At 41.5% G+C, this 25,412-nt stretch overlaps 1 protein-coding gene across 1 annotated transcript in view; it reads right to left on the bottom strand.

Annotated features, from left to right (window-relative positions):
- Nucleotides 1-25,412, bottom strand: part of LOC117820863 (acid-sensing ion channel 1A-like) — an 85,276-nt gene that overhangs the window by 51,070 nt on the left and 8,794 nt on the right. The window lies entirely within an intron of this gene.

Raw genomic sequence — 25,412 nt, 5'->3', positions numbered from 1 at the left:
CGAAAACCTTTTGGGTCACTTTCTCAGGTCTCAAGGGGCTGGATTCTCTGAAGGTGTAAAAAAAATAGTTGTTCTGCAACAAGGGGAACTGAGTAAGCCATTAAGGGACAGAGTTGGACAAAAAGGAGGTCGGAAATACAGAGAAGCTTGTTCCCATTACGATGGGACATAAAAATATGCCAAGATATTTTTAAAGATATCAATGTTTCTGTTTTTATTCTCAGCTGTGGTGGAAAAGTTTGTGTTGCAGCACAAAAATGCAACCAAGTAGCATGAGAATAGCAAATAAGTCATGGCATACATGACTGTGACAAAAATGACAGCAGACAGAAACACCAGACATGTTACTGGATGAGAACTTCATAGCCACCTCAATTTTCCCTCTCGTCTTCTTATGCAGCAGTCTCAGAGAAATCCAATCTTGAAAGGCAAAGATCAGACAAGAGCCAGATAGTCCAGTCCATCTAGTGGTCTGCAAGCATTCAGCCAGTAATCTGGGAGGGGGGAGGGGGGTGTTAAAATGAATTGACCGGCTGGCTATGGTCCATTAGATGTTGGAAAGTCCCATCTGATTAGAGGTTTCAGAGTCCCTATCCTGTGGGCTATATGGTCTGTGGTTAGGGTTAGGTCCAATCTGTCCATGTCAGAAGTTGGAAGGGAAATAATTCAATGAAGTGGAGGCAGAGAGAAATCAGAGCTGGATAACAATACTCATTAAGTTGAATACAAAGGACTGGAAAAGCAAACATGTAAGGGCCGAGGAGGGTTAGAGAAAATCTCGAGGCCAGTGCCTCAAAATCTTCTCATAAAACACGTTTACTATTCCAAAATAATGTCACTTTCAATTACGCCAGTGCCACACATAAAAACTGCCAAGGCTGAATTTTGTTCTCAGTCCCACCCTGGCAAATATAATTTCTGAAACCCTGCCAGAATCTTGTTTTGGGTCTGATCACGTAGGTGTTTGTGGTCCACAGAGAAGGCTAAGGAAACGTTACCTGACATTTTCTGAATGTCATTTTAAAGTGTTTGGAAATGTACTGTATCTCAGGGCTGATAGTGCAGTTAAACCTTGCACTGGATGCAGAAAGGCTAAAGTCCTAGAAGTGGGTGGCCTGGATGTGATCTCGACCCACAGCCCTTTACCGCAGATCATCCCCTCGCTCTCTCCAAAGTTTCCAACATCACCCACCGTCCAGTCTCTCCATAAAGACATAAAATCCCCCAAATAAGCTTAAAGAAATGTGTCTTTAAGTGAGCATAATGACACATATCATCGCTGACATAACCAGAACACTTCTGACTTTGAGTGAAGAGACAGTTAATGTTTCACTGCAAGCTTGATAGCATCCGCTGTGTTTACTTCCAGGCTTAAATAAATGTGTCCAAGAAGTGTGTTTACATAAGTTTAAGCCTCTTCTCCTAAATATGTCCTCATCTTTTCAACCTCTTCTTCTGCAATGGTTTAACTTCACGCGACTGAATGATCAGCAGCTTGAGCTGTTTATCTGGATCCTCCAAACTCCTCCTATTTGCATAACAATGTTGGATGGAAACATACATATATTTGTATTTCACACTGCAAAATCTCAAAATCTTACCAAGTGAAATTGTCTCATTTTGAGTCAAAATGTCTTATTCCACTTAATTTAAGATAAATGTACTTAACAAGTAACATTTGAGCAAGATAGAGGGACTTGTTTTAAGACAATGCATCTTAAATATCTTGTTAAGTCAAATGGGAAACAAGGTTTATTTTACATTTCATACATTTTTCAAGCTGAGATCTTATTTGTAGAAGACGGATAATCTTGATTTACGACAAACACTGTACTTGATTTAAGTAAATGCATTTTATTGGAGAATCTATCAGAAAACAGCTCCATTGATGAAAGAAAGAAAGAAAGAAAGAAAGAAAGAAAGAAAAGGTTTTTTTTTTTAAGGGTGGGTTACAGTTTTCGGGCACTTTTTCTTCTAAATCAGATAAAAAATATACATCCTCAAACTACAAGCACACAATGAAATACCTACTTTAGAGCATAGCTGGCTTATCCTAAAAAACAACATGACTGAATATTAGTATATCCAGCTAACTATGAGAAGACATTATATCTCAAAATGCTCAAATTAAACTTTGTAATCTTATTTCAAGTACAAGATGGTCTTAAACCTAGAGAAGTGCCACTATAATGCAACTCAAATTAAGGTTAATATATCTCAAATGAATAAGTTGACATGAAATGTATTAGTGCAAAAATATTTTTTTGAGTGAGAAAAATACTAATTGTTAGCATTCCTGGCTTATTCTGAGATACTAAGCTTTAAAATACTGGTAAAATATTGCCTAAAATAAGTTTTCCCTGCTTTTTTTAAGATCAGAGTTTTCTAAATATTACATCTTATAATAAGACGTAATATTTAGAAAACTCTTAAAATTTTAACTCTTAAAAGATTTCTTAAAATAAGTTATTTTAAGAAATCTTATCAAGCAAATTTTTACTTGTTCTACTGGCAGATTTTTTTGCTTATTTCAAGGTAAAAAAAGTACCTTGAAATACGTTTTTTTTACTTGTTTTTGGAAAAAATGTTGAAAATTGTTCAAATTTGAGCCGCATGTGTTTGGACTTGATTGCTGTGAAGGAAGCTGGCAGATATGTGACGTAACATGACTTTGAAGCTGTATGTATAAACTACACAAGGGTTTTATCTGCAAGAGAGGATGTAAGATGACGTTTATTAAAGTTCCAGTTTTTAAAATAAAGCATATGAAGTTGCACTTGAGCTCTCCTACTGTGTCTGTTGGTCCCACTGCTGACAGACAGCTTTCCTGCACAGGATTTCTCTCCATTATGAGCCCTGAGTATTCACCTGCTGATGTTGGTAATGTGGTTACTCTGCCCCTCAATCAGCCTTTGAAGGTGGTCAGTCAGCACTAAATACCCCTCGATCAGCACTGCAGGGCTGATATTAAATTTAATCCTCTTAAGTGTGTTCAAATGTTTATCACAGCCCCGTTGTGGGAATACATTTACGGGGCTGTTTAAGTGATTTCCTGTCCTAATATCTTCACCTATGCTCTTCATCAGGACTATTTTTCCTTGTGTTTCTTTAAACCCTAAATCTTGAGGAGAAGGGGATGTCATGGGACCAGACAGAACAAAGGAAAGGGCATAGGAGTGAGAGAGGGTGAAGGAGAGAGAGAGAGCGAGAGGAGGAGAGAGCACGACATGAAAACATAATGAGGATTGTCATGCCCATGGGGGTTGATGTGAGGGAAGCACAGCGCAGGGGTTGAGACGATAGAGGAATGCAGAAAACTAGTTTAAGGAAGGAGGGGAGACAAAGTGAGGATAAATACTGTGACCGGGAGGTGACATCACTTTGCACGCTCAGCGCCGGAGGATGTGGAGCACAGCAGAGCTGACCCACATGCAACTGGGTGGTGTGGGTGGTGGCTGCGCCTCAGCTCTGTCGCTTTAGGCCACAGGACCCCGAGGAAATAGAAGACGAAGAATGGATTCTTGCCAAAGGAAAGATGGGCCATTTCCACCTCTCCAAGAGTCGGGCTCTCCTCCAGCTCTCAGCAACAGCCAGAGTGGTCGGTGAAATCCGAGCTCATTGTCACCCTCTGGGTCGCTTTTAACAGAGTTCAGATTTGGGTTAAAAGAGAATCACTACATGGGCGTACAGCAGTCGAATGAAAAAAATCACACATGAGAGCCCCCTGGGTTGGTTTGCAATGTCATCCCTGCACTCCTATAGAAACATTACAGTGCAGAAATGAAACTATCTGGGATTTCAAGGCAGCACAGTGGTCGTTTTGTATATTTTATTCCATCCCTTGAGAGTGAATTTCACGTTCCTGCTGACCATTTTCCATAGCATACTGCACATTTTATAGCCCAGACAGCCTTTGGGTTCAGGCTATGCCAGCACCGTTGGAAATCGCTCCCTTAAAATCTGAGACCTGCTGGAGAAAGAATAAATCATCTCTGAAAATGTTGTCTACTTTGTGTTTTTATCGTTTCTAAGTGACTTTCTCTGCTGCATATGAAACCGTGAGCTCAGACTGTTTTAAAAATTGGCTTCAGCATTATAATAAAGATATACAGGATTTAAAAGGAACAGGCTAAAACCTGCAGAAATCTTCTTTAGAGGGTTATATAATGGTTTCTAAATTAGGCCTCCACAGCTTGCAAATGATACATGTGATACAAAATGCTGTGATTCTTATACCACCAAGCTGTCTCTTCTCTGAGGCAAAGCATGTCTCACATTTTGTCTGCAGAATCTACAAATGCATGTTGCCTTGTTGAGACATGACAGTAGCGATCACAGTACAGAAATTATGACACGACTGTCATGACAGGAGTGCGCTGGGAGCTTGCAAACACCAATCTATTCCCGGGGTTGAGCTGTCAAAGGCCCAAGTCTGACAAACAAAAAAAAGGGCGAAGCGTCAGACCAAGGGAAGTGTTCGTCAAAGTGGGACTCTGACTCTGTTCTCCTGCAGTTCACTGGTGGGTGTTTTTTTTTCTTTTAAACAGGCACAGTTGTCTGCCTACTTCAGAAATACCTCAGAGTCCAATTAGCAGAGATGATTCTCTTCAACTGCTGAGGAGCAGGAGGAGCGCAAGGTGCTTTCGATATCTCTGTATAACTGCCAGAGCCATTTATCCATTTCTCCAAGTGCCTCTCTGGGTGGAGACACAGTTTTTCACAAGTCTGGTTGGTCTTTTTTCTACTGTCTGAAATGAAATGAAATGAATCAAACAAAGAATATTCTGTAAATCAAAAGGACAACCACGACAGCAGCAGTATGGACAGAGATTTTTCCTATGTTGCTTGGAAAGCTTTAAATAAATACGATGTGTTTCAAAATACCGCTAACCTGAACAAACAGACATGAAGCTACAGCCAGCAGCCGTTAGCTTACTATAGCTAAACGCTACATGGACTTAGCTTTCTTTTGTGCACTTTTTGTACTTTGTGAATGCTTGTGTGTTTGTTCGTTGTTTCTAATGTGCCTGTGATCCATAGACTTTATAAAATATGGACGTAGGATCCGTGACGTCACCCATTTGTTTCTGAAGCGCTGTTTTGAGGCCAATAGTCGGCGGCGGCGGCCATATTGCTGCTGTCGAGGGATTGTGACGTAAAGAGGTGGGCTTTGAGCCTCCTAACCAACAGCTACAGTGTTCCCGCCTGTCGATCAAGTCAGATGTGCCTCTCATTGGAAGACTTGTAATCTCAATATCTTTGAAATTGGCGCGTTAGGAAAAAATTCACCCCCCCCTTCAGTGTGTGCTGATCAAGAAATGAGCTATCCAGACTACACTCGTCTTTTGTACCAGGCTGTAAACATGTTTATTTCTGCTGTAAAGCTTTTTTGAATTGGTGTGTATGTGGTTTCCGGTACTTCCGGAGCCAGCCTAGAGCGGATCCTAGATGAACTGCAGTTTTTAGCACTTCTGCATTGGACTCATATTATTAGACCGGAGGTTGCCGCTTGATGTGATCTCAACCACATTGGAAATGAGGGAAACCTCAATGTCTTTTTTAGAATAAATAAGGGTTTGAATTGAATTGAATTGAATTGAATTGAATTGAATTGAATTGAATTGAATTGAATTGAATTGAATTGTATTGGTCAGTCCTTACTTCTATTGCTGTTGGATCTGTCTGCTGCCTCTGACAGAGTGAGTCACCAAATCCTCCTCTACACATTCACTGAGCATATCAAGATCTACCCTCCTCTAGTTCATGTCCTGCCTCACAGGGAGGACTGTAAAAGGGAGGGAGTGTCCAACCCACATGGCTCATCAACGGGAGTGCCTCAAGGGTCAGTGCTTGGTCCCCTTTCCTTCTCAATATACACCACCTCACTTGGTGCAATTATCCGCTCTCATGGCTTCTCATATCACTGCTATGCAGACGATACCCGGCTCTATCCAGCTGACATAACAGTCTCTGGGATCAGGCTGTCTCTGAATGGATGAAAGAAAATCACCTTCAGCTCAACTTGTCAAAGACTGAGCTCCTTGTCAACACAGTCAGTCCCTCCATACAACCACAGATCAAGGTCCAGCTTGGATCAAACAAACTCATGTCTACTTGGTCTGCCTGGAACTTGGATGTCATGACTGATGACCAGCCAACCTTTGAGGGTCATACGGCCTCGACTGCTCAGTCGTGCCAGTTAAGATAAGAAATAATGATGTCTGATCATTCATAGCAACACAAAAATATTAGACAGTAATATTGAAGGATAAAAAGTTATGACAGGTACAAATGTGATAGCTTTTTTTATGTTCATGGACTTGAGCCAAGGCATTGAATTACAGTGTAAGCCAATCAAATGTTTTTATTTCACGCTTTTATTTCTATTTCTGCTTCAGAGGCGGAGGAATTCAATAATTTTCACATTTTCTTTTGTTGTTTATTGATGATTTATAAAAAAAATATCATTGGACTCGAGGGCAAAGGCAGTATTTTTCAGTTGAAGCCAAGAGTTGGAGCTTTTTAAAGTTCTTTATTTGATGTCTCTGTCTGCTAGACAAGCTGAGAAATAAAGATTTTAGTAAACAGTAGAGCAGTTTTTCAGAGCACCCTCAGGGTCTGGGAGGTTGTATTGAAACATTTCTTAGGATTTAGAAGGTGTGTTTTTTTAGAGACTTTATGTGTAAATGAGTTTATAATTAATAAATAATAATAAAAAAGCTTCTATCACTCTGTGTTGCCTCTCCCAATGTATATCAGCACCTGAGTTGAGTTTGACTTGAAGCAGACAGTGCCACTTACTTATGCTGTCACCTCCTGTATTGATCTTTGCTTGTGTTGCACTTAGGCTCAACTTGAAAATGAAAGCGTAACATTGTAAAATTATAGTTGTTGTGTCAATAATGTGAACTTGTGGTTTCACAAATAGCTGATAGAAACCCTGATTACGGGTCACTGGTGGCCTAGCAGTCTAAGCGCCCCATGTACAGAGGCTACAGTCCTCGTCACAGGGGTCGCCGGTTCGATTCCCGGCCGGTCGACCTTTTCCTGCATGTCTTCCCCCACTCCCTACTCCCCACATTTCCTGTCTCTCTTCAACTGTCCTATAAAAAAAAGGCCAAAAAAAAGAAACCCTGATTACATGCTTCTCCCACAAGCACGTAACTGAAATACACAACATGCCAACACCAGGTAAAGTGGTATTTCAATTATTCTCACAATCGAGGGAAAATCTCAGCTTCTGCACACAAATCAAATATTTATTGACTTTCTATAACACTGTGTTGGAAGAATTATAACTTCAAGAAAGGAAAATAATTCAGTTTGTTGTTAGAATAAATTGAAATCCTCAGAAGGATCCTGTCAAAGTGACTCCTCTCACAGTTCAATGCATTTTAATGTATACAAGTCCCTTAACTAATTTTTGTAATTCCCTTTTGGGGCCAGTGTTTATTGCACTGGCATATTATTAAAAACTATCTCAACAGAGCGGTAAATAAAGGCTGGGAAGACAAAGTCTCTGACAGGAGATGACGAGGTAATATCAACGTTCTACCTCAGAGGGAGAAGTCAACCCCTGAGGTATCTCACGGTTGCAGACTCACTCCTTTGTTTTCCACATAGTGAGAAATCATTTTTAAAAATAAGTGATTCTGTCAATTTAGATGAGTGCCAGTCTGTATTCTAATCAGAAACAACTTAAAATAGTTCCTTATCATTCTCCTTTTTTCGCTCTTTTGATCTTTTCACAGAGCACAGTCTGCTGGGATACTCCTCTTTTCTTATTCATCAAGCACTTTGCAATGAAACAATGAAAAGATTCACAACGCAGTGCATCAAAGAAGAGAGTCTTCAAAGGAAGTGCATTTTCCAGTTTTCTGGAGCCGTGCCCCGATGTAGACAACAAAGGGAAGTTTGAGGGAAGAGGAATAAAGGCCTTAAACCTCTCTAGGGGAAACACCTCTCTGCTGCCACTACGTTCTGGCCAGATGCAATTTCTTGAATGCCGCTCTGGTCTTCAAAGAGAAGAGAAATTTCTCCATCACAGTCGACACAGCACAGAGCTCAGAGGAGGAGGTGCAGAGGGAGGGAGGTTAAAAAGCAGTCTAAGACTTCTGAGCTGCATAAATTAACCACTACATGAATTATCCATCCCCCTTAAATTAGACAGAAACATGGAAAGGTCAATACAATGCTTGAGCTGGTGATAGGGCTACACACACACACACACACACACACACACACACACACACACACACACACACACACACACACACACACACACACACACACACACACACACATACCGACTTGCTCTGTAAACACACTTAATATGTGTGCATTTTATATTCCAACTCTGAAATGAATTATTGAGGCGGCACTAACTAAAATGTTTGGGAGCATGTGCTCTCGAATCTGATCAGGGAAAGCAATGATGCAATGTTTGTGTTTGTAGGAATGGGCACTCTGCCTGCCAACAAAAGCACTAAAGAGCAACAATCTTCACCTCCAATTCAACAGGCTGGTTGGATTTCAGCAAAACTTTCTTATTTTTTGACTAAAATCAAAAGGTTTTAAAAGCTTTTCTTCGCCTGAAGATAAAAGTCCCATTCAAAGACATGTGCTAACTTTGAAGAAGGCTAAAGAGTGATCTGACTGATATTTTTCATAGCCAGTGTTCCAGGTTGAAAAGTATGGCCGCACCATATGTTGGAAACTATGACAGGGTTCCCACTCTTTTCCAGAGATCATTTTCCAGGACATTTCCACGACATTTTCATTGATGATCAAGCTGGTATGACAGTCTAAATTTAGTTCCTAATTTAGTTCCTAAATAGTCTAATATGTTCCTCTCAGTGGAAGTCTACATTGAAAGACATGTAGTCTAGGAGTCTAGGAGTTTCTGTGCAGTTGTGTCGCTCTTTTTGTTCCGTTTGTTTTCACTATCGGGAGTTTGCACTCCTACTAGCTAGAGCAGGGGTTCTCAAACTTTTTGGATCCATGGACCCCTTACAGGTGAGAAAATTGTCCAAGGACCCCCTCATAATTGTAACACAGATTAAGCACATTAGTGATGTGTCATGATCAAAAGCTGCGGCTCTGAGAGCCGATGCTTTATAGTGAATCAGAAGAGCCGGCTCGCATCGAGAGAGAGCCCAGTTTTTTCCCTTTCGTTTTTTTCTGACAGTGCTCAACCCCAGCTCTGCTCACAGCAGAACTTTGTGTTGATTGGTCAGCTTGGCAGCCATGCAGCCAATCACATGTGAGGCAAATACTCACTGAGAGGAGAAATCAGATTAGCCCATCCAAGCTGAGGCATCTGATTTTTCTCAATGCCAACCTGAGGACATTAATAATGTTTGCTTGAGTTTGGTTCTGGTTCTGTTTGCTTGAGTTCAGTTTGGTTCTGGTTCGGTTCTGGTTCGGTTCTTGTACGGTTCTGGCACGGTTCTGGTTCGGTTTGGTTCTAGTTCGGTTCGGTTCTGGTTAAGTTCTGGTTCAGTTCTGGTTCGGTTCTGGTTCGGTTCTGGTTCGGTTCGGTTCTGGTTCCGGTTCAGTTCTGGTTAAGTTCTGGTTCGGTTTGGTGCGGTTCTGGTTCGGTTCGGTTCTGGTTCAGTTCTGGTTAAGTTCTGGTTCAGTTCTGGTTAAATTCTGGTTCGGTTCGGTTCTTGTACGGTTCTGGCACGGTTCTGGTTCGGTTCGGTTCTGGTTCGGTTCTGGTTGAGTTTGGTTCGGTTCTGGTTCGGTTCTGGTTTAGTTCTGGAACGTTCTGGTTCGGTTCTGGTTCGGTTCTGGTTGAGTTTGGTTCGGTTCTGGTTTGGTTCTGGCACGATTCTGGTTCGGTTGGCTTCGGTTCTGGTTCAGTTCTGGTACGTTCTGTTTCGGGTCTGGTTCGGTTCTGGTTGTGTTTGCTTGAGTTTGGTTCTGGTTGTGTTTGCTTGAGTTTGGTTCTGGTTGTGTTTGCATGAGTTTGGTTCTGGTTCTGTTCACTTAAGTTTCGTTCTGGTTCTAACGCTAACCCTAATCCAAACCCTAAACCGAACCCTAACAACCCTAATCCGAACCCTAACCCTAATCCTAACCCTAACCTTAATCCTAATCCCAACCCTAACCCTAATCACAACCCTAACCCTAATCCTAATCACAACCCTAACCCCAATCACAACCCTAACCCTAATCCGAACCCTAACCCTAACCCTAAACTGAACGCTAACCCTAAGCCTAACCCTAATCCTAACCCTAACCCTAATCCTAACCCTAACCCTAATCGTAACTCTAATCCTAACCCTAATCACAACCCTAACCCTAACCCTAATCCTAACCCTAACCCTAATCCGAACCCTAACCCTAACCCTAATCCGAACCCTAACCCTAACCCTAACCCTAATGCGAACCGTAACAACCCTAATCCGAACCCTAACCCTAACCCTAATGCGAACCCTAACAACCCTAATCCGAACCCTAACCCAAACCCTAATCCGAACCCTAACCCTAACCCTAATCCGAACCCTAACCCTAACCCTACATTGAACGCTAACCCTAAGCCTAACCCTAATCCTAACCCTAACCCTAATCCTAATCACAACCCTAACCCTAATCACAACCCTAACCCTAATCCTAATCACAACCCTAACCCTAATCACAACCCTAACCCTAATCCTAATCACAACCCTAACCCTAATCACAACCCTAACCCTAATCACAACCCTAACCCTAATCCTAACCCTAATCGTAACTCTAATCCTAACCCTAATCACAACCCTAACCCTAATCCTAACCCTAATCACAACCCTAACCCTAACCCTAATCCTAACCCTAACCCTAATCATAACCCTAATCCTAACCCTAATCACAACCCTAACCCTAATCACAACCCTAACCCTAATCAACACAATAACCCTAACCATAATCACAACCCTTACCCTAATCACAACCCTAACCCTAACCCTATCCCTAATCACAACCCTAACCCTAATCCTAATCCTAACCCTAACCCTAACCCTATCACTAATCCTAACCCTAACCCTAATTCGAACCCTAACCCTAACCCTAATCTGAACCCTAACCCTAACCCTAATCCTAACCCTAACCCTAATCTGAACCCTAACCCTAACCCTAATCTGAACCCTAACCCTTACCCTAATCTGAACCCTAACCCTAATCTGAACCCTAACCCTAGCCCTAATCCTAACCCTAACCCTAATCACAACCCTAACCCTAATCACAACCCTAACCCTAATCTGAACCCTAACCCTAACCATAACCCTAACCCTAATCCTAACCCTAACCATAACCCTAACCCTAATCCTAACCCTAACCCTAATCCTAATCCTAACCCTAACCCTAACCCTAATCCTAACCCTAATCCTAACCCTAATCCTAATCACAACCCTAACCCTATCCCTAATCACAACCCTAACCCTAATCCTAATCCTAATCACAACCCTAACCCTATCCCTTATCACAATCCTAACCCTAATCTGAACCCTAACCCTAACCATAACCCTAACCCTAATCCTAACCCTAACCATAACCCTAACCCTTATCCTAACCCTAACCCTAATCCTAATCCTAACCCTAACCCTAACCCTAATCCTAACCCTAATCCTAACCCTAACCCTAATCTTAACCCTAACCCTAATCACAACCCTAACCCTATCCCTAATCACAACCCTAACCCTAATCCTAATCCTAATCACAACCCTAACCCTATCCCTTATCACAATCCTAACCCTAACCGTAACCTTAAGCCTATCCCTATCCCTAACCCTAATCATAACCCTAACCCTAATCACAACCCTAACCCTAACCGTAACCTTAAGCCTATCCCTAACCCTAACCCTAACCCTAATCACAACCCTAACCCTAACCCTAACCGTAACCTTAAGCCTATCCCTATCCCTAACCCTAATCACAACCCTAACCCTAATCCTAATCACAACCCTAAGCCTAATCACAACCCTTACCCTAATCCTAACCCTAATCACAACCCTAACCCTAATCATAGCCCTAACCCTAGGATCAGGGTGAGAATGGTTTTGTAACAGAAATGCACAAAATTGGGCAATTATAAGGCTGCTCATAAAAACACGGTACTATTAGTTTTTGCAAAGTTAAGGTAAAATATACGGCAACAAAAGATCCTAAATTAAGAGCCGTTCGGGAGTCGAAAGAGGCTCTTCTTTGGGAGCTGAGTTAAAAGAGACGGCTCTCTGAAAAGAGCCGAAGTTCCCATCACTAAAGCACATGCTTACTACCATTTGCATTCTTAGTTGCCCTTGGAACTATTTGTATTGTAAAACGTATCAATGTAAATACTTCAGACCTGTACCATAGTGATAAACAGATAACACTTCAATTTGAATCAAGTAAATACCACTTGTATACTTTAAAACAGAGGGTCATTTCATTCCTTGTGAACTCAACATGACAGCATTTATACTTTTCAAGTAATTGATCTTAAACGCTTTCAGAAAATTAACAGTAGCAAGACTCACATATCCCTTCGAGCCACCAAATGGTATCATAACAATGGTGTATATGCTGTTTTGTAATGACACAATTATTTCACGGACCCCCACGCTATGGTTCACGGACCCCCAGGGGTCCCAGGACCCCACTTTGAGAACAACTGAGCTAGAGTACGGTAATTGAGCTCTCAGCCTGCAGAGAAAGTTGTGAGGCACAGACCCCCAAGCTCTCTGCCCGACTCCACTGGACACACTATAACTTAAATATAAGACTCTTTGAATCAAAAGAGCACTCTACAAGGTTAATGTACCATAAAACATAAACAATATACCCCCGTTTTCTGTGAATGCATGATTATGAAGTAAAGGAGAAAAGATGTGAAAAAAGTTGCGCATTGTCGCTGTCTTTTCCAGCACAGCGTGCACTCAACTTTCAATGAATGGAGATGTGTTTTGTTAATCGGGTCAGGTCGCACTCAGCCATGTTGGAATAATTTTCCAGGACTATATGTGATTTTCCAGGACATTTGACTTTTTCTCCCATTTTCCAGGTGTTTTCCAGTACTGGAAAACTGGTCAACTGTTTTCCAGGTTTTCCAGACTTTCCAGGACGTGTGGGAACCCTGTATGATCATGCTCATTTTTCTCCATATTTATCACAATATATTCAATAATTCAATGCAAGATTGAGAAGTGTCCTGATGACGAAGGTAGACCAAAGTGACCGGAGGGTTGTAAAGGATGTTTTAGATCCATCCATGCCCTATGTCTGCAGATGTGTCGGATGTCCAGGAAACTACGAATGAGAGCTCACTTCTATTTGCATGAAGTGTAAATCCTCACAAAAGAAAAAATGTGCTGCACCCTTGGCCTAGTGGCTTAGACGCGCATCCCATATACAGAGGCTGTAGTCCGCGTTTCAGCAGTCGTGGGTTTGACTCCCGGCTTGGACCATTTGCTGCATGTCTGCCTCCACTCTTTACTCCCCACATTCCCTCTCTCCTCAGTGGTCCTATCCATAAAGGCAAAAATGCCCCAAAAAATATATCTTAAAAAAAAAGAAGAATCCATTATCTTTGCTGTTATTTTGCCGCTCTTGTTCAAGCAAAAGTTTGATATTGTTTGCTTCGGCCAAACAAGAAAAGTCAGACGTCTTTGCAGGAGGAAGGACAACTCTGGACACAGGATGTAATGTTTACCTCAGTTTACTGTTGAGGATGAAACGCTGACAATAACACTGTCTGTGGAACGCTCTAGCTCCAGTGTAGACGAACTTATCTAACCCACACCAGAGCAGGCGAACGATCACAACAACAAATGGAATACAACAACCCAGAGCCAGTATCTTGTGCAAATCACGTAGTTCCGGTTCAGGTAACCTACATAACATAACAGTTTCTCTGAGACATTGAATAACAATACTGGGAGCAATAGTACCCGCATTACAATATTAGCCAAGCATTATTAGTGCTAATGAATGCTAGGAGGAGAGGAGCCCATGAAAGCTTTTGTGGTACCACGACACATAACCTTATTGCTGCCACGCCTCTACCAAGGCAATGAACGCTGCAGGAACCCACATTTATCAATAGAGCTGTCAATCATAACGTGAAATCCCCTCTTTTTGACATCAAATAACAGTCCCCAGCGGCAACTCTAAAAAGATTTGGCTCCACGTTTGGGGGGGTTGTTGTGCTGCAGTCCATATTTTAGACAATTTATTGCACTATTCCCACGGGATAAGTGTTACCTGGGGGACCTATGGTAATTGTGAATGTCTCGAATTTGCCAACATTTCTGACTGAAAACACTGAAGCGCTGCACAACGTGCGCCTTGTCTCTGGGGGCTGCATCCCACTCTACAGCATACAGCCTGTCACACATTAAAAAGAGAGGAAGATGTCAGAGCGCCGTACTCCCATAAGGGGTCGCGGTGTGACTGGAACTTATCCCAGCTGTAAAGTTGGGTATTCGAATAGGTAGGTATGTGGCCTCCGATTCCTCTTGCGCCAGACTGTAGTGGACACTCCAGGAAGTGAAGTTTTTAGCACTTTAAACTTTAGCGCTTCATATGTCAAGACCATAGACTGTATAAAATATGGACGTAGTATCCGTGATGTCACCCATCTGTTCCTGAGCACTGTTTTGAAGCTAATTGACGGCGGGAGCCATATTGGAAATGTGGAACTCAACCAGGCAGAGTGTGACGTAAAGGGACGGAGTTTGAGCCTCATAGCCAACAGCTATGTGTTCCTGACTGTCAGTCAAGTCAGTCATGTCCTTATTTGGGAAAAACTCGCAATCTTAATATTTTCTGAACCGTCACGTTAGAAAAAAAATCACCCCCCGTACAGTGTGTGCTGATAGAGAAATTAGCTACGTAGGGCCAAGCTGTTTTTTGAACCAGGGTGTAAACATGTTTATTAATGCTGCAAATATCGTCTCTTTCTCATTCATGTATATGTGGTTTTCTGGTGTATCTGCAGCCAGCCTCAATCGGATTCTCGATGAATTGCAGCCTGTAACACTTCCGCATGGGCTTCATAGTTTGAGACCGGAGGTTGCCGCTTGGTCAAGACCAGAGGTTGCCCTTTACAAGTAATGCTGCTGCCTATTTGAGTACTTGGAACCACAGTACAGTTTGCCACTACGTGAATACTTTTCTGAGAGCGCTCTGCCTGAGCTCAACAAGAACATGTGTGAACACTTATCAGCAGGGATAAAAGATGTAACAGCTCTGAGCTTCACCACAGGTATCTGGAGCTCTGACATTTACCTGCTGTCACTTCTAACAGAAGACTGGTTGGACACAAATTCCACATTGCACAGAGCAGAGCTACAAACTTTCATGGATCATACATACCAGGAGCTTTACAGTGGCATATTCTATGTGAATGTCACTTTGGGAGACAATCCTCACAACATAAAAAAGTCATCAACAACAGGAGAGTGCTTATCTTGGGCTGCTTCAGTTTAAATATACCATCAGCTCACATAACAAGAGGGTTTCATATCATGAGTGTGAGTAAAGCCACTGCAAGTTGTAGACAGACTGTGAAGTAGTTCATTCAGTGTATTTATAGTGTCAACCTCACACACACAATTATTTTAATATGTTATCAGACTGGTATCAGACAGCTACGCAGTACCGCTTCTACTGAATGTGACCCTTTGGCATACCAGGACTCTTTCAGCACACCAGGACTGCCAATGCCCTGAATTGTCCTCTCCAGGTTACAGTCTCTCTTGGCGATTCAAAATAGCACCTACAATACAGCAGAGGGAATACTGCCAGAGTAGCATCATGCTAACAGAGCTAACACCGGACACGAACGCCACATTGGAAGGATTTCACCTGCTGTGGGCGGACAGGATACAGGAGTGCAAGACTGAACACACTGGTGAAGAAGGCCAGCTCAGTCCTGGACCCTGTGGAGGTGGTGGCTGAGAGGAGAATTATGGCCAAGCTGAAGTCTTTGATGTTTTTTTTTATATATATAAATTCTTGTTGAAATTCTTGTACTGTACACCTTCTTGTTTGCTGCTGTAACTCCATGAATCTCCCCGTTGTGGGATGAATAAAGGAGTATCTTATCTTATTACCCAGGGTGCACTAGGTTATGTGATGCTTGCGTACTTCTGCAGGCGTCACATGATGCTTACTTGTCTGTTGAGTAATATCTGGAGAGTAACCTGATGACAGGCCTTCCATACAACAATGCAGATTTTAAGAGACAGCATTATCTTGTAGTATTGTTTATTATCTGTAGATATCTTAATACTGCTTATTCACTAACAATGGCCACACAGTAAATAAAGGGAGTACTGGCTCTTGTTTTTTTCCACTCAAAGCATTGTTGGTATCAGTATTGATATTGGGACTTAAGGTGTATTTAGTTGCTTTGAGGAAAAGATGAGAAAACAAGTAAAACTTCTGCACAAGCTGCTTCATGGGAGAAATAAAAATGTCCAAAACTTAATCTCAGTGATGGATCAGGACTTTATTGCAATCTCCTAAAAGTGTTGTTTTGTTTAGTTTTGTAAATACTGCTGCTTTGGCATTCCCCTTGTGCATCTTTTTAAAATGCACAATGGGAATGACGGGGAGTCTGGGTTAGGAGCCCAGTGTGAAATCAAACATTGATGATGAGCTTGCTTTTTAACCTTGACCATGATGTTAATCTAGACCCAGACCTCCAACCGTTCCACAACAAAGACTTGTTTTGTTTTTGTCGACTGTGACATCTCAAAATGTGTCTCTTCTGTCTACATCAGCCTGAAGCCGCAGTAAGAGCTTCAGCAGCTGGTATGTAGATTCTTGTAAGACAAATCTGCTGAAATTAAATTTCTGAGGATAACAACAAAAGCCACCCCGGAGAATACAAACTCACAGATCTGACTTCTCTCTTAAAGCTGTTCTAATATCATTTTACTCTTTTTAAATCACTGTGATGCTCTGTTATGTGTCAAACTCAGAGCAGAGATGTATGAAATAATAAGATGAAATAAGATTTCACTGATCCCTTGAGGGGGAATAAACATGTCAAGCAGCAAAGAAAGAGTCAAAGAAGGAAGTTAAAGCCTGTTTTAAAAGAATGAACACATTAAGACAATAAACTCAATTTTAAAACTTTCTTACACTCTGTGTGATTTATGCTTTGAGAAAATCCTTTTTTAATGCATACCTGTTTATAAGGTACACCAGGCTGAAAGTAAAGCAGTCTCATACAAAAGTTTTCTTAAAACACAAATAAATTGATAATATGAGATTATATTTTTTCACAGCGCTCACACAACTTTTTAATCAGTTTAGAGGATGTAGTTTTTGGAGCTGTTGGACTTGATATTACCAGACGTGGTGTTCTTATTAAGCTGACCCTCATCCTAGTTTGTGTTTTCCTTGTTTCATATTATGTCACTGATTACCTATTTTATTTTATAGATTTATCTTGTTGTGTTTCCACCTTGTATCCTCCCTGTGTGTATTCTGTGCTTGTTATAAGTTGATCTCATGTCTTCTTCATGGTTTTAGTGTTTCATGTCTTGTGTTGGATCAGGGTGTGTTTCTAGTCATGTTTCCTATTTTATTTTGTAGTTATTTATCTGTGTGTGTCTGGTTTAGTTTTACTTCCTGTGTCTTCCCTCTTTTTGAATTGTCTACACCTGTGCCTCCTTGTTCTCACCTGTGTCTCCTTGTTATCATCTATGCCTCCTTGTTCTCACCTGTGTCTTCTTGTTGTCATCTATGCCTCCTTGCTCTCACCTGTGCCTCCTTGTTCTCACCTGTGTCTCTTTAGTCATTACCCACTGAGTGTATATGTTCGCTGTGTTTCTTCCCTTCTGTGTCGGTTCATTATGTTGTGTTCCATGTGGTGTGACCGTTTCTTGCTCGCTGTCATATCCTTGTGTTTTCTTTAGTGGACTTTGTTTGTCTTTAGAGTACATTTTTGTTTGTTGCTTTTGTTTATTAAAACCTTTATTTTAATCTGCACATGGATCCTCCCTCCTTGTTTCTCCAATCTGTGACAGAACTGATAACCAGATGTGTCTCTGCAGAAGTAAAAAGTCACCTGCTTTTTTTTTTTTTTGCACTTTGATGATTTGAAGCCATTAAAACAGCTCACTCACTGTTCAAGTCAAAAGATCTTCATTCATAAATCTGCATCTTGAAACTCTGATTTTGTCCGTCTGCTGCTCAGTCAATCATTTAGTTGAGTAAAGTAAAAAGACCAGACTTTTACAAAGACTGTTAACAAGGTTAGCAGCTCAGCAGCAAACACCTTGTGACAGTTATCACTTAATGACTGTTTCGGTGGTTTTCACGCTCTCTTAACGAGCTTTTAATGAGGAGGAAATCTGCTGTGAATCACAGCCGAGCTAACAGCTACCAGCAGAGCTACTGCTTAAAGCTAATACTTAACTGAATGACTGTGACTCAATAAGTGTCATACTGGAATCTGAATCATTTTTCTATAAGTTAATATGATGGAGCAACAGCAAATATGCATCGTATTATACATTATACAGAAATAAAGAAGGGTGTATTTACACTGCTGCAATCAGAGCAGATATGAAAGTAAAGGAAAAAGACATTGTAGATCTCTGCAGCAGAATTTAAGAGATGAGGTTGATTCTTCAGACTGTAGAGTCCTTTGAGGCCAAATTTGTGATTATGGGTTTTATATGTAAAATGCACTTTGACACAAACTATAAGTGTGAATAGCAAAAGCTGATTCAGATATATAATTTCGTACTTGGACTCTCTTACAGTATTTTAAATGAACAATTCAAACTGGAGAATAAATTTAAGAAAATCAGAGTGAAGAGCTCAATTAACATGATTCAAACGCACGGCTGTTCCAAATGTTGCTCTGGCAAAAGTTCCTGCATTTACAGCAGTAGTTTAACTCTCCTCTCCCTCACTCATTAGCTCACCCTCTTCCAGCTTCATGCTCTGGGGCTGTCATTGGTTAATCAGCAGCAGCAGCACTCTTAGTCTCTCATCCAATAGCACAGTACAGCACATGCTCTTATTGTCAGCCTATCACTTTTCTGCTGTCTTTTTAAATATGATTCTCTCTCTCTCCAGCTAGTTCCTTCTTGCTGTTGATTTGTGCGAACACTTCCACCTGGTCTCCACAAAGTCTTCAGTTTCCTCCGGCCCTAGAAATTCGTCACCCACCACCACCAGTGTCTGGACTCCATGGGGGATTTCTTTTGCTGCCAAGATCACACATCCTACGCTCACATAATGTCCCCATAGAGCCCTTACACCAAAGATCCTCTATCAAGTTACATTATTCATTAAGTTGTAATAAATAACATTTAATTCATCAAATCTTGTCTCTCCTGCTTGAAATGGTTTAAATGAATAAACCTACAAGGACAATTCTGTGTTGCAAAATATTGCAAGTATGTGCAACACAGAAAGCAAAAGCCAGTTTCCCATATTAAGTATTTCCACTCGGGACTTTGAGCATCAGCCGATCACTTGAATGACTCGGATGATGACTGTGGGACCGGTTTAATAGGAAAGGGGAAAATAATGGCAGGCTGCCACGAGCACTTTACGATAAAATATAAATTATGAGTGTCAACATTAGAGATGACGATGCAACATTTCCATAGAGTGATGAGAAGAATTACTGTCAGTGTCACCAGAGTCCAAAACAGACAGTTTCAATTATCTGCTTTCCACCAAGCAGAGGTGAGTTAGGTGTTTCTTCATGAATATCTTCCCTTTTTTTAAACAAAGCTGGCTGACGAGTCTGACAACGTGAAAATTAGAGGTATATTTTAATCCAGCCATTCATAATTAATCTGAAACCCTCTCAATACTATGACTACACAGAGCAGAAATACATGAACTATAGGTAACAACACCTCAGGCTCTAGAGACAAGCATTTGGAGCTGCTTGTTGGTGGTGTTTCAAGGATTCATGTGTTGTTTTTAAGAACTTGAGCCACAAGTTAAAAAATTAATCCAGAGTTTTTTTTACTTTTGAGTCCAAAGGGAGTGATGGTGAAAGTCTTGAACAGCTGATCAGTCTTTGCTGTGATTGATAAAGGGAAAGATCCATGACTCTCAGTTCTCCTCACACAGCTGTAGATTAATGATGACTTATCTCACACCAGAGAAGATCTCAGCACAGCATGTTCAGTCAGGTATCAAAAGCTTGCACATCACATTTGACTTTATAGGAAACCTATAGACTCTTGATGAACTGCAGCAAACAAAACAATGTGGAATACATTGAGTTGTAACAAGGTCTTATTTAATCAGTACCGCCACGCACCCAACGTCTCTCATTCAAATGTATGTATTAAATGGTTGACCCAGATGAAGCCTAAGTGTTCTGGTAAATGCTGTACACATTTAAAGGAAGGAATACAATCCAGCAAAACTTGTTGTTGTGCGGTCCATATTTTATAAAGTCTAAAGCACTATCCACACAGGATAAATGTTACCTGGTGTCAGTGTTTGGTGTGTCACCAAACAGCAACTGACACTGCTGACATTTCTGACTGAAAACACTTAGCCGCTACACGACATGCAGCTTGTCTCTGGGGGCAGCATCACACTCTACGGCATACAGCCTGCTGCAAATGCACAAAGAGAGGAAGATTCACACCTGGTAAACTTTTATAAGGAAAATTCCTCAAAAACACACGAAAGAATACTTTGACTGCAACACTTCACCTATGTGTGCAGCTGGAGCCTCCCCTACCCCATGAGTGTATGTGTGTGTGTGTGTCTGTTCCTGTTTGCTTTGTTTAAAAAAACAAGTTGTTTGTTATTTTTTCTAACATTTTAATTCACTCCACTTTTTATCGATTAAATATTATTTTTATTAAATGATTTTTATATTTTTGTTATTGCACTTACTCTTTTTTACCTAGTTTTGTTTTTTGGGAGGTTTCTGTTGATGGTCTCGTGGTGTTTTGGTAAGTTCCACCAGCACCAGTGGCAGTTCTGGGGAGGGGCCAACAGGGGCCAGTGCCCCTGTAAAACTGAACCTGGACCCCCCTGTTCCCCCCACCACACCCAAATAATATTATACAATAAAAAAAGTTTTGGTATCGCGCCGATGTTACAAGCAGAACACATGCGTGTTGCACTTGGTTCCAGTCCCTTAGAGCGCTAAGGGACTCATGTTGAGTGTAAACAGCCAAACAGCTGCTGTCAGTCTGCATTTTCATCTAGTACACAGTAGTATATATGTCTAGTATAAAGGGATGCACTGATGTTTTTTCCATTTTGTTCTGAGCCGGTCCTCGCCCTTCTCAGTCTCTTTTGTCAGGGTTGAATGTGTCCCTCTGACAACACCCTTGGCCCCAACCTGACCCCCCCAGTAAAATTGGTCTAGAACTGCCACTGACCAGCACCCTAAAGGCTGATTTATACTTCTGCGTCGCCCTACGCAGCAGGGGCTGACGCGGACATGAGCCCCTCATACTTCTGCGTCGGTGTGTCTGTGTCGCGCAGCAATTCTCCGCCGAAACGCCTGAGGGCAGTGCGGTCTCTCTGATAGCCGGTCGCCTGCTTCCGGTCCCGCTACGATCTCTGTTTACTTTTCCACATCGATTCAGAGCGTGTTCTGTTAATCTACAGCTGATACATGTTGCTGTTTATCATACAGACATGATTACATGAAGAATAGAGAGGAGGAGATGAAATACACGGCCGATGTGTGGCCGATGTCCGGGACCCCGGAAGTGCTGTGAATGCGGGAAAGACAAAGCCGTCGAGCGGACCAATCACAGAGCTTGCGGTCCGCGTCGGCTCTACGCGTAGTTACATTTTGGAGGAGGTGCACGTCAGCTACGTGCGTAGGCCTCTGCGTAGGTACGGGAGCTACGCGGACCTACGGCGTAGGTTACGCCGTCGATTCGACGCAGAAGTATAAATCAGCCTTTAGTGTTCCTTTCAACTCTAACTTTGAACTGTACTCTGGATATTTGTGTCTATATTCACCATTGTGTCTCTGATTATTATGAATGTATATCCATGAAAAATCAATAAAAATATATTTAAAAAAAGAAAAAAAAAAAAAATGAACGATATGGCTGCTAAGAAAAACAATAACCCCGGGACCTTTGCTCAAGTGCTCGCCTGTGACGGGACTTTAGTTTGTTCTCTCTGTAGCTGAATATTCACCTAGAATGATGTCAAAACCTTTGTGCATTACTGATATGCCGATTTTCATTGGATCAATATCATCAGAGGACTTCTGTGTGTCTTGAAATATTTTAGGTGATTTGCCTTGAATTTCTACTTTACAAAGGACAGACATGGTCAATCTGTGCAAGATTAAAAACACACACATCCTCTGCAGTTATTACAAGTCATCAGAGGTCTCCAGGTAATACTAATCCTGTGTGAATACAGTTTATGATGTCAACACTGTGATGGATATACCTACATACCAGGGATTGACATCTGTTCATATTCAATGCTGCATCCTGCTTCCAGACAATGTGTGATGCCATTTTTATACCACATCAAGCCCTCACAGACTCATGCACAGACACTCTGCATGCCTGACATCATTTAAGTCCATGAGGGTTCAATGCTTCCGCTCTAGGCTGGAGATTGGGATTGGGCATATGTGCAGCAACACAAGAGGAAAGAGTGTGACAAACTGAAACAGAAGATAACAACTGAATATGAATGAAACACAAAAATAAACAAGAGTACTTAATGACAGATTTCCCCCGCAGCAAGCAACAACCAACAAGCCATTAGAGAGAGAGCTCTTAAAGTGGTTACAAGATCATTCATTGAATTAAAAATGTTAAAGGACACTATTCTAAGAAAACACAGTCCATCAGAGTCTCTTACAAGCAGAGACTTGTAACCATTGAGTCAATCTAGGTTAATCTCGCTCCTTCAAACTGCTCACAGAGAAAAAAAAGAGGCTTCTCATAGATTCTCTTTTACTGGGTTAGTAGGAAAAATAGTCAAATTGCCCACTAGCAGAAATATCACTTCAAAGCCGCTTTAGTGCAGCTGCTGCAGAATAAGTGGCAGCGTGCAGAGCCCCACTTTTGGTGTTATTGTGAGTAAAAGTGTGTATGAATATTCCTAAGACTAAAATAAAACTCTAAAGCCAGCACATAACAACTCTCCTGGTTAAATCCAAGTGATGCTACACAGCTCATACACATGTTATTGATCTCCTAATGGATGATGTGAGCTCGCCTCTACACCACCACTGCGGAAAGATTCCTTTTTGGAGGAGAATTAACTACCACATAAGTTAATCTAATCTGTTCGGCTGAGCTGCAGCGAGGAATGATCAATGTTCAGCTCCAAATTAAAAATCACATCAGATGCCAGTGACCGTTGGCAACAGAGTCCGGGTGCACCAGCAGTGACAGCAGGGTTTTATGGCACAGGCATTACAGCCAAGAGAGCTCCACTTTCTGCTGAACTTGAGCATTAGTCAGTCAGCTGCACATATATAATGTTAGTGGGCTGTTTAAACATATTTCTCTGACCAGTTTCCTCCACATTTATTCTCCACAAGAGTTTAATTCTAAAGAAGTTCTTGTGCAGCCGTGCTCCTTCATTGTACTGAAGTAGAAAATAACAACAATACAAAGATGAAAAGGTAGATGTAAACAGCTCTGTAAAAAGCCATGGGGATTAAACTAAATAAATAAAGAGCTGCAAACAAATTTAACAAGGAATGTCAGCTCAGATTTGAAGTATGTTTGGTAGGCAGACTGATATAAACAAATCCTAACGCTGTCATGATAAACAAGAGGAGGGGCCATCCATCACTGAAATGTAAATCTGACTTTGTTGTGTATCTGTCAGCCCGCACTCATGGGAATAAAATACCTCTTCAAAACACAAGCATTGTTTCTATTGTAAAGAAAAACACAGCAGGTATCCTCAGGTCAGAAAACGACATGCCTGTTTCTGCGGTTCACTCAGAGGTTGGCTCTGTCTTGCTGAGGGGGGGTTCATCGTTCTCTAACTCACTATAAATAGACAAGCCTATGATTTATACAGAGTTTGTTTTCCACACCCTACCACACAAAACATAAAAAACATTGTGACCTTGTTTTAAGTATAAACTCCTCATCATGTCTGTCTTCCTCCCTGTCTGTTGCATTCAATCCCAGATTGATTTGTTCCTCCTGAATAAATGAAGCTCTAAAAACAGCCACAAAAATCAGGTTCAGTTCTTGAAGTGAAATAAGTGAGCACTTTATTTTATTCAAACAAGATTAAGTCGTGCATTTGTTGGGGGGACTTTTTTATTGGCTGATTTTAAAATTTTAGTACTAATTAAGTCCTTCCCTGAGGAGAACTCCTCTATGTGACATCTTGTGTTATTTATGTGCTGTCATTTATCACCTGCAGAGAAGAAGAATATAGCGTTCAATGTCTAGCTTGTTCACAAAGTGCAGTGTTTTATAATTTATTATCTTAGAATACTTTACTTAACATCAGCAGTGTGACGAATCATTTCAATTCATCTCTCTCAAACCGTATCCATACACAGGGTATATTAAGTCCATATATGTATGTGAGGAGCTGAGCAAAAAACAACAACCGCAGGCTTCTCTTTAAAGAATCAGTAACACAGCCAGCAGCCTTAAAGAGACAGTTCAGCTTTTTGAAGAGGGGTTGACTGAGGTGCTTTTGAACAGTAAGTTTATCACCCATGGGAGATCCTGGTCCGCTCGGCCCCTTTGTTTAAAAACTGGAAGGAGAACCAGCACAGAGGCTAGGCTATCAACCACAACCTCTGCAGACAGGGTCAGCTCGACCATGCTGAATTTGAGAAAGTCCAACCCAAACGCTAATGTTAGTCTTAAGGCTGATTTATACTTCTACGTCGAATCAACGGCGTAGCCTACGTCGTAGATCCGCCTAGCTCCTGTACCTACTCAGAGGCATCTCCTTCAAAATGTAACTACACGTAGAATCGACGCGGACCGCAAGCCCTGTGATTGGTCCGCTAGTTGGCATTGTATTTCCCGCATTTACAGCACTTCCGGGATCCCGGACATCACCCGCACATCAGCCGAGTATTTAATCTCCTCCTCTCTATTCTTCATGTAATCATGTCTGTATGATAAGCTAAGAAAAGATGACATCGACCTGTCCTTCCACCCACCGTTATGGGGAATGTAAGATAAGGTGGATGAGCTAACCCAGCACCAGAGGGAATACGGGCAGAGGAGCATCATGCTAACAGAGCTAACCCCGGACACAAACGCCGCATTAGAAGGATTTCACCTGCTTTGGGCGGACAGGATACATGAGAGCAAGGCTAAACTAACTGGTAAAGAAGGCCAGCTTAGTCCTGGAACCTGTGGAGGTGGTGGCTGACGGGAGAGTTGTTGCCAGGCTGTCGTCTTTGATGGACATTTTTTTTCCATATATATTCTTGTTGAAATTCTTGTACTGTACACCTTTTTGTT

Source organism: Notolabrus celidotus, chromosome 11, assembly GCF_009762535.1.
Source record: "Notolabrus celidotus isolate fNotCel1 chromosome 11, fNotCel1.pri, whole genome shotgun sequence".
Taxonomy (NCBI): domain Eukaryota; kingdom Metazoa; phylum Chordata; class Actinopteri; order Labriformes; family Labridae; genus Notolabrus; species Notolabrus celidotus.
This window is presented reverse-complemented; position numbering and strand designations above follow the sequence as displayed.